Raw genomic sequence first — 13,333 nt, forward strand, 5'->3', positions numbered from 1 at the left:
AGATAAATATCCGAATTTACTTAATACGTCTATCAATCACTCTAATGTTTTCACTGGCCATTCTTTCGGAAAAAAAAAAAAAAACAAAAATGAAGTAGAAAAGGCAGGCATCTTTTAGGAAAACGATAAATGTGAAATGCTTAGAGATTGATAGAAAACTCAATAAAGTGATTTGTATGAGTTTTTCATTGTGAAGACGAACTTTTATGAGGAGATCAAATCTCTAACTCTACAAACACAAATATGATTGAGTATTGTTTTTTGCCTTTTAGTGGAAAATTACCTTGGATGAAGAAATTCCGGATTTTAAAAAAGTATGACTACATCAAGAATTTTCGATTTGTTGGAGGGGCAATAAGAAGGGTATTTAGGAATTTCACAAAATATAAGTTAAATTTGTTTTTGACAGACTTGGGGATGACTGTTTTAATTTGAAAACTTTTTGCGTTTAAGGGGAGGTGTATTATTGATTATTATGTGTAAAATTGAACCCGCATTGAGGAATTTCTTGTGTGTGAATTAATGAATAGTGTACTCAGAATCACACCAAATGCGAATAGTTTTATTTCGTTTGCTTGTGGGGATGCCATTTAATCCAGTCAAAAAGAAACCAGCCCAAGCATCTTCTGTGAAAGAAGAGAAAACTAGAAAACTAGAATGCTGTAAAAATTGAGGAAAGAACTCATTAAATAACGTAGTTTATAGATTTATATTAGGATGGCTTTCTTTAACATGTACGACACCTTAAACATCTTTTTAAGTTGGAAAACATATAAAGTAACAAGATCATTTTTAAGAGAAAAAAAAATTCCATTTATTTAAATTGATTTACGTCCACTAATGATCATTTTTCTAATTGGATGACCAAAACATTATTTTTATGACCAAATAAAGTTTTTTTAAGGATTATATGTGGTAATTAAATATTTGGGCTTACATTTAATCAAAAAGTTTAGTTATCAACTCAATTCAAGAATAATGATTTAGAAAGTGATGAATGAACAACAGGAAAAAATTTATTTCAACTTCTCTTTCAGTTCATCAATGTAAGTAGCAATCCAGTGAACTATTACTACTAATGGTTATGTTTAAGAAAACATTTTTTTCTTTTATCAATTAAGCCACAATTTTAAACACTAGATTAAAACAATTTGTGATACATTTAATACAATTTGTACCATTAGTATTTTTAATAAAGATAAAACTGACCCCCTGAGGTAATTAACAATAAAACAAATCTCCCTATCATTAGTGTAGCGTTTATAGCTAATGAAATTTACTTAACAAAAATCATTCTCACCATTATTTTCCTGATGTTTTTGTCTTAATTTTTTTTTTTTTTTAAATCCGGTAGAATTGAAAAGAATGAAAAAACAACCAGGGGGGAATCCCAGGCAAACTAAAATGATTTTATATGTTTGCATAATTGGTTTGTTTTCCTCTTTTGAATGGTTATCACCACTTAACTTACAAACTGCTAATTGTTGTTAAAACTATCAATAGTTGGACTTGTTTCAAGATTGCATTCAAGATTATCACTAATATTTTTTTTAATAATTTGATGATTTTTTTTTTTTTTGAAAGGTTTGTTTGGAACATTTTATGAGAATGATTAAAGAAGCAAAATTATAGTTTGGAACATAAAGCAAAGACATACCAAATTGTTCTTCAAGAATTGTGTCAATTTTTTAATAGGTGTGAATAGAAAGATAGACTTTAGGGCGAAAGGAGACAGAGGATTGCTGCTTTTAAGTATAAGGATTTTTATTACCCATGTGCTTAAGGTCGGCAGCTGACCCACGTGAAAGTAAGGGGCTAAGCAACCGGCCCGGCCCCGCCCTGCCCACCCCTCTTTCCTCCCGAGTTCCAACAAAAATAAAATAAACCTTCGTCTTCTTACCTCCTTACATTGTGCCCCCATAGTGAAATTAATTCTCTTACTATTTTTGTATTTCACCTTTTAAATATATCATATATTCTTAAGTTTATTATTGATTATTCTTTTTATTTAGTCATTTTATTTAAAATAAATCATATGGAAATAAACTATGTCTTACTTTACTTAACTAATTATTATATCTCAAAGTTGCAAAAAAAAAAAAAAAAAAAAAAAAAAAAAAAAAAAAAAGTCCATACTTTTCTAGTACAAAATTTTTATAAATATTTTATAGTATTGATAAAACAACAATTTTATATATATTTATTAAATACTAAAATTTTATGGTGCCCCTTTCACACTAATTCTAGGCCTGCCTCTTCTCAAGGAGTGCATCCCTCCATTGATGAACCAAAATTCATTGCACAGAGATCCAGAACTGTTTAAGAACAACTTACATATTTCTGTGGTGATACTACCCAATCAAATATAGCCATGTGTGTTTTAATAAGTCTAATTTGTTTAAACTTAAATTACTATTCTCTCTTTAATTAGTTAAACAAAATATATTATTACCATCTCCACCGCCAATCGCCTATCTTATGATTTTATAATATATTTTGTTTAATTAGTTAAACAAAATATATTATTTGTCCTTCACTTTCTTTTTTAATATATTTAACCACTAATTTGTTTATTTGTTGAAAGTTATTGCTATATAATCACCTATCTTATGATTCTGATTCAGGTGGCTGGTGGTCATGAAATTGCATGGTCATCATCTTCTATTTCAATTTTTTTAGTATTTATATTCTAATTTGTTGAATATTACTATAAAGAGTACTACTGTATAATCAAATTTTATGTCACAATTTTATTTCGCAAGTCATGACAAGAGCAACATTTATGGTGAGCGATGTGCTTCGAAAAGGGGAGTGCAAGTGGCGCACAAATCGGTCGGAAGTTGGAGCTATTAAGAACTCAGTATGAATTAAAAACCAATTTACATGTTAGAACTCATTGCAGTCTAACAAGTTTTTTGTGTAAAGTCATTAATAGTTCTGTTAATTTTACATTACAATAGCAAAAGTGGGCGTTAGAAGCTGTTAGCTTAGCTTACTCACTAAGCTTGCTTACATTAATTCAATAAATTAATGAATGAATCTCTCACATACGATAGCAGATGAATTGTATGGACATCTTCCAGGAAAAAGAGATGAGCTTGTGCATCAACGCTTTAATTTATTTGGAATTAAAATATTTAAATATAAATCAAGAGAGTTATCCCCATTTCCAAACATTGTTCCAACTTCCAATATCATTTAATTTGTTATTTTATAACTCCAACCTTGATACACTATATCTACTCAATAATAAAACCCTAAAATCTATGAAATCCTCTTTAATTCCCTCCTTGTCCTTCATTATCATTATAGTTTTTTTTTAAATACAGTTAAACACATGTAGGGGTAGTCCAAGTGTGAAAGAGAGAAAGTTAATTACAATAATTTCCTTAATTAAATCTTAACTGAAGTTAAAGTTAAGTTTGTTTATAGATTTGCACACTCTTAATCAAGGAATGAGAAAAAATGTATGAACTCTCTAAGAAATTACATGGGAAAACTGGTTGTCAAGCTCAAAAGGCCAACAAAGGTACATGAGATTATAGAGAAGAGAAATCAATTAAAGATGGTCTTTTAATAGTTGTGTGAAAGAAACAACTCAGCTTAAAGTAGGATTGGTTGGGAAGTTTAATTTCGCTAAATCTGAATAAAAAGGACTATAAAGTGAGTCCAATCATGTACTGTTTAATAAAATAGGAAAAGCCGAGGCAACTTGCGGGAAAAAACAAGTAGAAATAAAGGATAATAATTATCACACGGTTCCGTTGATCACAAGCGTGGCATAAATAAAATCGTTGGAGAGCGTGAAAAGTAAAGTAATCGGAAGTTGTGAAACTTCAAAGAATGTTTAATTATTATATTTTGATATAATATTTAAAAATTTATTATAACAAAAAAATTAAAATAATACTAAAAAGGCATAATGCAAAGGATTTGTCAAAATTGGAGCTATATAAAATTAATCAGGGTATATATATATATATATAAAATTGGCCGTCGCTGATGGCCAAAGATGGCCTTTTCCAGCCGTCANTTTGAGCCCTCCAAAACCTTTCAAATGATTGAATCTTAATTAAATTTATTCTTATATCCATTTTAATTTTTGAAAAAAAATTAAAACTAAAATATAGAAAGAGTTTAAGTAGAAGTTTAAATAACACTGTTCAACGGAAAGTTAAAATTGGTATATCAAATAATAAGAGCCCATTAACCCATTAGTTATTGAAGTTGGTCCATCAGACAAAAAGAGTCCATTGGCCCATTAGCTTAAACCCGTTTGAGACCATCATTGGAGAGAAAGAAAGAGAAAAGAGAGAGAAAGGAAAGACAGTCCATCCATGTTTTAAAACCCAACCTAAGGTGAAACTCGACAAAGTGGTTGGGTCTTGGGTCAATCGGTTTAACTAATTTGACCGGTAGGTCAAATCAGTGTCTAAAGTTTGAAATCTAACAAAAATACCCCTAAAAATTCTGTAAGTCCATACAAATTTAAAATCTTGCAATAACACCCCAAACACCACCATCGGCATTGGCAAATAGAGCCTATTTTTGGTGATGACAACACTCCCCATCACCACAAAAACACTCCCCTCACCTTCTTACCAGAACTCATCTCACCGTTCCCCTGTTCGCCCCCCTAATCGTCGATAACAATGGGCTTCTTCTAGCGACATAGTTATGCGATTTCTAGTCGATTCACTCATCGAAAATCATCGCCATTACCACCATTGCACTCACTGTCCATTCCTCTTCAAAAACCCTAACATTATAGCTTTCAATTATTCATGGATTGATGTCCTAATTTTTAGGGTTTTTAATTAGTAGGAAAATTTGTAACCCTACTTGGTAAAGGCCTCAGGTCCCGGTTGAACTGGCTCAACCGACTAGGTTGGGCTAGGTTTTAAAACACTGATTGGATCTTCCAGGAAAAAAACAAGAGTTGAAATGTGGAAAATCTAATGCANATATGAATGTTTAATGTATTGTTAGTAGTGGTCAATGGATATGTATGAATGTTTAATTTTTATTTAGATATATATTGTTTATATTTACAATTTAATTTGGGAAAAAATTAAAAAAATAAGTTTTATAATAAAAAGGGAAAACCGGTTAACCAAAAAACCGGTTTTCCATCCAATCCGATTCGATTCAAAAAAGTGATTAACCGATTCGGTTAACCACTTTTGAACACCCCTAACAAAAATAAGAATATGTTGTTGCGCTGACCGCAGTAAATGGACCTGTGGTAAGGGCAAGTCAACTTAGTACGGTTCATGCTATGTATATACACACACCATTGATAGTCGCGGGAAGCGTCACTGAGAACTCAGATTTGGGCCAACCACAGCTGCAAGCACATGGAAGCCATTTTCTGCCCACCACCGCAAGATCATATAGCATTGGATTCATTATTATTAAACTGAAATGATGTTTTGCAAATGAATCTAGTGGTATTTAAGCTTAATTCTCATAAAATTTATATAAGAACACACACACACACACACACACACACACACACACACACACACACACACACATATATGTTAGTGTTTTTGTCATCTTATGATCCATTGTGCACACACTTCTAAAGGTAATCACCTTCACAAGTGTGAACACCTTTGCCTATGAGTGTTCACATCGTTTTTGGCAAATATTTTTTTTCAAATCACACATCACGTATTTGTTTGTCTTCTGGATATAATTATTCCTTGATTGATTCTCTGACTTATTCTTTACACTTGTCTCCTGTTTATTTGCTGAATAAGAAAAGAAATATTTCTCGTCTGTGGTCCCAAAATGTCTTGTGCAAAAAGAAAGACATAAAAGTTAATGTTTAACTTTTTTGTCCCCTATCCTTTAACTTGTTGATCTTTTATATTCTCCCGTTTTATATTGTTTGATAAGAAACCATATTACATTGTTCTGCCTCTTTGAATATTCTCCGAGACTCTTGTTTTTGTTAAGATTTCTTCTATGCTTTGGTAGGTTTTAAATTACCCTCATCACTTATCCTTGTGTGAGATCTTAGGTTGTTGTTTTCCCCTGTGAGAAGAGCTTGAGTGTAAGCTACTGTCCTGTCTTCATTGTTGAACCCTAAGAGGAACTATTCTTCAACATGACGATGGCTATGCATGTGAAGCTTGCTGTGATGGCTTGAAGTTCAACCAAAGAAGACTTAATCGTTGTGTAAAAAATATAGAGTGTTTTACTACTGTGGTTATCTTGCTTTGTACGTATTTGAACTCATAAGTATTTCATAATGAATTGCTTCCTCTGATGTGGTCCCATAGATGTAGGCTTGATGTTGAACTATGTAAAAATGAGTGTGTTCTTTACTTATTTTTATGTATGTTTTAATTCAGTTATTCTCAACTCATTTGCATTAAATTGAACAAGTAACTCATTTAACATAAGTTTTCATCACTTGATAACCCCTTTAAAACTTCCAATTGGTATCAGAGTGGGTTCTAAAAAATTATTTCAGTTAGTCCTTGCTTGTTTGTAAATTCCTTTCTCATGTCTGGTTGAATAGATCAATTCGTTTTTGTTCTGTGTGATCACCTCCTTTTGTGTGACCATATTTTTTGTTATTATTATTTATTAAACAAAAGTATCACGTCTTAGAACCTTAGGACCTACTAAATTTTCACCAAAACTGGGAGACTAAAATGTTAGTTAACACATCATAACACGTGATGCACACGTGACATGGTCAGGTGATAAGCTCCTGCCGCTTAAAGCCTCTCTTCGTTAGAATTAGTGAGGTGGAATCTCAAGTTTTTACTCTAATAGAACTGCTCTCGTGTGTGTCGTTCAGGAGCTAGATAGAAGGCATTGAAGAGCGCGGGAAATGGGGTTTAGACACTGTTGTTTCGCGCCAAATATTTGTTGTTGTTGATCGCATTATCAAATCCTAATTCTTCACATGCGCAATCTGTGAGAAAGAGCCAGAGTGAAGGAGAAGACTTGGTATGTAAAATCCCATTATCTACTGTTATTGCCTTTGATCGATTAATTCTTTATTTAATTTGTTGTTTTTTATTGATTTTTTGTTGTTGATGTTGAATCCGCACTGTCTAATTCTTAGTTTTTAGTAAATAATTTCACTGAATCCGACCCATTTTTTGAAATCCACATAGATAAATCAGTGAATGAATATGGTAGTTGCATGAATAGGCCTCGTAAAATCAATTGCTAGCGAGGAACTGTACTAGGGATCAATACTTTTATGTAAAAATCACACTTGAAGTCAAGCAGATGATAAGGATCATAATAGTTTTAGAGTTTTTCAAATCCTGACTGGCCGGTCAATTTATTAGCAGATGTTAAATAAACTCAGTTTTGTCTTAAAAATGATGATTCAATAGATTTTCGGATTTATTTCATATTGTGATGGGATTTGAATATTTCAATCAACTAGTAATGTTTTTGCTGTGTGAATTCTCTTTATGAATCTGTCCAATATTCATAAGAATATGATTAGCCAACTAATCATATTATAAAATAAAATAATAGGATTATGGCAAATTGAATTTTCGAAGAAAGATCAAGTAACCGCCAGATGATAGAGACAATATGAATTGTGATGGGCTGGAACATGGATGCAAGGTGGGTGGAGGAGGGAGTGGCAAATTGAATCTTTAAAGAAGATCAGTTAATGATAAGGATCAATTGTATGAATAGTTTAAGTAAAATATTTAAGTGACTCTCACCTAACCCTTACGAATTATGATTGAGAGTATTTAAAGTTTTAGGCCGGCCATGTTTTGTTGATACAAACAAAAATGAAAACATTAAAACAGAAGAAGGCAAGGCAACTTGTAGGAAAAAAAAATGAAAATAGCAATCAAATAGTGGAATATAAAGTCAATTACTCAATTTGAATAGTGATTACAGTATCATGTCCTTTGAATTGTTTACACTCAGTTTGAATAGTGAGGGGTACGTTCAGTTTTTTGTTGTGCATCCAAGGAGGAAAGACATACAATTCCGTGAGATGAAAAAGTGCGGAGTCAAGTTGTTGTACGCCAAAGATAATGATTTGAGAAGAGATGCAAGAGTGGACAGAGACCAGAGATTGAATGCTATGAATTGCTCTCTTGATGGCTGTTTGAGCTGCAGTCTTGGTTTCTGCCCGAGACATAGAAAAATAGATGATTACAAGAGATTAAGTGAAACGTTTGATAGATGTTCCCCACATTCAGAATTATACAAGCAACAAGTGGCAATCCCCTAGTAAGTTGCATCAAATTAAATGTCAAAAAAAAAATAAAAAAAAAATAGAAGAAACCTTATTACATATATATTTTCTCAAGCCTTGTTTTATATGGACTTTTTATGCCTTAACATGTATGCTGATAACTAGTAAGAATCATTCTCATAGTTATGCATTCTTTCTTCTGCAATTAGGTAAGCGGACTCAAACATTGAATTTAATTTATTTATTTTATGAAATCATTACTTGTTAAATCTTCTATTCAACTCTTTTTAGTAGTGTTGGATACTTCTCTTACTCTATTAAACCTAGTTATCTGCAGCTATGTATTGCTCTTTGCCATGCATTTTTAGTTTTAATTCATGTTTGGTAAATATAATTAGGAGTGAGACTCATTACGTTCCCTAGATAATAGTTGCTTATGTTTATTCCTAAATTATTTCCATGTGGGTTCTAATATGATTTATAGGTGAAGCATTAAACATGTCCTATATTTTTAGATTGGTTTATAACCCATGTAAATCTTCCAATTGTTATTAATAATTAAGAACAGAATTGGGAGGCATAATTAATAAATCTCACATGATTATGACTTTTTATTTTTTAAAAATGATTATACAATGAACTCAAGTCATAATGCATGGAAAATGATCTTGCATTATTTATTCACATGTAGAAATAACATAGGAATATGTTTTTATTTATATTATTGATGTAAATTTTTATTGTATTTTACAGTACATTTCATAGGATTTGCACTGAGTGAAACTTGGAGGTTGAAATCTTCTTACAGAAAAGGTGATCTAAGTCCAAACGCATCAGCTTATTATAGTATGTTGGAACAAGTTGATAGGATTCCCTGTTATGTCCTTATGTCTCTCCAGTGGTAGAATGATGGCTGATGGTTGTGCAAATTCAGCACAGAGGAAACCCTCCAGATGAAATGTACTCCATCATTTCTAGGGTTTCTTGTTTCAGGATATGCTAAATCTTTGAACTTATAGTTGTGGTAGTGTCCTGCATTATAGTTTTTAATGGTTTCTGGATAAGGCTTACTTTATGTTGCCCTCTGAAGCTACTAAGCGCGCTGGCTTTCAGCAATTTATATTCATGCCCTATGCTCTGCAGTTCTTTATTCCAGACTTATTGAGGTGGCCCTTTTTCATGCTATTCAGTTTGCTTTCAGGCTTGGCTTGACTCTGGCACGTGCGCAAATGATTTGGCTGGTAACTTGGGGCGTGGACACATACATTCGGATGGCTGTCATTTTGTAATTATTTTCTGGATTTTCTTCCTTGGAATCTGGTTGTTATGGCAGAATACAATTTAATTAGATATGTTAGATGAATGCTATAGCTTACTGCCGGATGCTTTATCTGTTGTACTTCAACGTGGTGAAACTGATATTATTTGGTTGTTCTCTTCTATTAGAAACACTGCAGATTTATTCTGGGGTTTTTCTGATGCTTTTGCCTTCTGAGGCTGCTTTTGTTTCTTGTGGTGTGTTTGCTTAATTGATTATCACAAACAGTTGATCCTACTCGGAATGAAGTTAAGAAAAATTGAGAGATTAAGAGTTCTTCTCTTAAGAGGAGAGTTAATTATACCTCAGAGTTTCTCAAACAAGACTGCAGCTTCGTTCCTACCAGTTACTAATTTTACCCCCATCATGAGGCCCTCCCTCTCACATCTCCAATGACTGAAACAAGATTTCATCAATGTGAGAAAAACTGTTTAATAAAATCGCCACTCTGAAGCATAAGCCAAAGCTGTGCAATTAAGAAACGAGAAAGTTGATTATAATAATCTAATTATAATATATTAGATCGGGCTAGATCATGATAAACTCATTAGTCTATTTGATGAGGGAGAGGTGAGTGACACTTTTAATCCAGAATTTTTAGAATAGTGAAATTTACCTCCGTGAAACTAATGAAGTGTTTGTCTAAGTTTATAACTCTAAAATTAAACTGATTTATTTGTTTATAACTTTTTTGAGCTTATAAGCAGAAAAAAAAAAAAAATCCCAATTTATTATTATTATTATTATTATTTTTGCTTATAAGTACTTTGCTTATAAGCTAGTTTTATCAAGTATATTACCACATTATCCTTGTTTAATTTTAAAATTTCATAGTATATCCTTATTTAATGTAGTACTATTTTTAGTCATTTTATAATAAAATATACTCATAAGTCAAATTTTACCAAACATGTCAACTACTTATCAGTCACTTATAAGTACTTTAACCAAACAAACACGTAATTGCTTAAAATTTCAAATGCATTTTAGCTTATAAACATTAATTTTCATAAGCTCAGACAAACACATTTGTTACTAAAACGTGTTGAAATCATGTCAAAAAGACAAAAACACCCTTAAATATCTTTTTTTTTTTACCCCTATTATCATTACAATGAAACAACAATAAATTAAAAGATTAAAAGATTAATTGCCAACTTTTACCCTTCATTGGGGTATTGGATTAAAAAATTATTAGTTCATTTCTCTTTCCATATTTTATTTGTTACTAAACCAGAATTTTTCTGATCAAATTAAGATTTTTAACACAATATTGTAAACAAAAATTAATAATCACATATTTAAAACAAGCTCTTTAAGACAACACAAAATAAATGGTAATTTAAAAAGGTTTTATCAGTTTTAGAAGTGATCTATTTCGTATTTATCATTTCATTCTTTGTATTTTCAGATAAATATACCAAACTTATTTTCATTTTTGCATTTTCAAATAGATTCTTTAAGTTCGAAAACTTTATCGTGGATACACCTTCGCTCTAAATCTGTTATGTTGACATTTGTGAAAAATGAGTAAAAAGGTTACTTAGACCTTATAAGAAAGTGTTAGGATTAAATGGTAACTTTGTTTTTATATAAAATAAAATAAAAATATCTTTGTAAACCTGACAACAATATAGCAGAATTAAGACAAATGGGTACCTATCATAAAAAATTTTTAACTTCGATGATCCATTAGATAACGCAATAGAGTATCATTGATACATTTTTTAAACATTGAGTGTTCATTTGATTAAAAATATTATTTTCAAACTGAAATTAGTAGAAAATTGTGAGAACGACTTTGAATTATTTTATTATTTTATATTCATTTTAAGGGTTATATCCTAAAACCTTTTTCGAAAATATCTTGATTTATTTTTACCACACATTTTCATAAGATTTTTGTATTTCTTGTTTAAAAAAATGTACATAAATTCTATATCAAATAAGTGAATAACCATAAAAAATTATGGTGCTCAGTGCTCACGGTCGGCTGTGGCATACTGGCATGCCAGCGGTCCGTTTTAGAAAGAAAAAATGCAAAAGCAGCAAAATAAATAAATATATATTATTGGTGAGCGTGAAGGAAAAAGTAAATGACAAAACACATTTGTTTAAGTGAATAAGGAAGGGAGAACGACATTTTCCCACTTTGATGAAATGACACTTTCTCATCAGTCGTTAGGTTCTATTAGTGTTTTCAGTTAATATTTGATCAAAAAGATGAAAATACTCTTAAATAGTTTATTTCTTGATTAGTTTATTATAAATTAAAATTAGTTAATTCAAAGTCTTTATTCGATTATTTATTAGTCAAAGTATAAAGATACATTTTTTTCTTTATTTATTTAATTAATTAGGAATATTGATTTTTTATGTTAATTAGTAAAAATAAAAAACATTATAAATAATAGTGATGTGATATTGATGACATTATAAATAAATGTTAAGATTATTTAACTTTAAACAATTTTATAACATTACTCATAACTTTTAAGGTGAGGTTAACTATTTTTTCTTTTTTGAATTTTTAATATTTAACTTTTTGGCTAATTAAAAAATAATAAAAAATTTATAAAGTAAAATATTTCAGGGTATTTTCATCTTTTTAGTAAAATATTAACGGAAAATATAATAGAACCTAATAAAGGGTTAGAAAGTGTCATTTTGAAACTTAATGGGCGAGAAAGGTCATTTCGTCAAACCTTGGGTGGGAACATGTCGTTCTCCCAATAAAGAAACAATATATTATTGGCGAGAGTGAGAGGAAAGAATAAATGAAAGCTAAAGAGACTCCATTGAAGATTCCATGCTGACGTTTAACATGTTATGCCATTAGTAAAGCAAAATAAATGAGCATATAGATGCTTGTAAAAAAGGGAAGAAAAGAAACTTTATTTCATTAGTTTAGTGAACATTCCAAGTCTCTCTTTGATCTCCTTAATCTTCAAGAGAGAAGACAAATAGACATGGGAAATTGTCAGGGTAAACAATCATCAAGATCTAGAAAACATATAACCATTCATGACCGTGCTCAATCGGGTGATATTAATGGGTTTCAGAAGCTACTTCAAAAGGATCCATCTCTTATCAACGAAAGAAATGCAATTGTAAGGTTATTTTTTTCTTTTAGTATTATTTTTTTTATTAATGAACATATATCCACTTNAGTGCTGCACCAAATTGTAGCGTTATTAATTTTTTTTAATTTTTTTCTTTTTTTAAATTTTGTTAAGTTAATTTGAGTATTAAATTTTATACAAAAAATCACGCCAAATTTGATTATTTGTATTTAATTTAATTTGATTATTATTTGAGTATTAAATTTTATACAAAAAATCACACCAAATTTGATTATTTGTATTTAATTTAATTTGATTATTATTTATAATAATAAATTCATAATAATGATATAATTCAAAAAATAATGAAAAATTAAAAATAAAACTTTATTCAGTGCTAATATTAAACTACAATAACTCAAAATAAAAATTAACACAAATTTAAAAATATTAAATCTAAAAAGTTTGAATAGACAATACATCTTTTTGAGCTTGAATGAATAATATTTTTTTTGAAATAAGCTATAAATTTAAAAAGCTTGAATAGACAATACATCTTTTTGAATTAGCCACAAATCTAAAAAACTTGAAGGACAATGTCCGATTTCAAAATTTTTTTGTTCGACATAAACAAATCAAGGATACAGAGGCTCATCATGCTTTTCGAAATGCATTAATTGATTATTTGTGGGAAGAACGTACTAATTCGGAAAATTAAATTACTATCAATATAGAATTTTACTTTTGTGTTAT

The 13,333-nt window shown here is 30.3% G+C and overlaps 1 long non-coding RNA gene across 1 annotated transcript; it reads left to right on the forward strand.

The window, feature by feature from the left end:
• The first annotated feature begins 6,772 nt into the window (after positions 1-6,772).
• Positions 6,773-9,662, forward strand: LOC116132642. The gene is made up of 3 exons (XR_004128439.1): positions 6,773-6,969; positions 8,954-9,013; positions 9,402-9,662. It is a non-coding gene; the product is annotated as an uncharacterized LOC116132642 (long non-coding RNA).
• Positions 9,663-13,333: the final 3,671 nt, after the last annotated feature.

This window comes from Pistacia vera, unplaced genomic scaffold (assembly GCF_008641045.1).
Source record: "Pistacia vera cultivar Batoury unplaced genomic scaffold, PisVer_v2 Contig257, whole genome shotgun sequence".
Classification (NCBI taxonomy): Eukaryota; Viridiplantae; Streptophyta; class Magnoliopsida; order Sapindales; family Anacardiaceae; genus Pistacia; species Pistacia vera.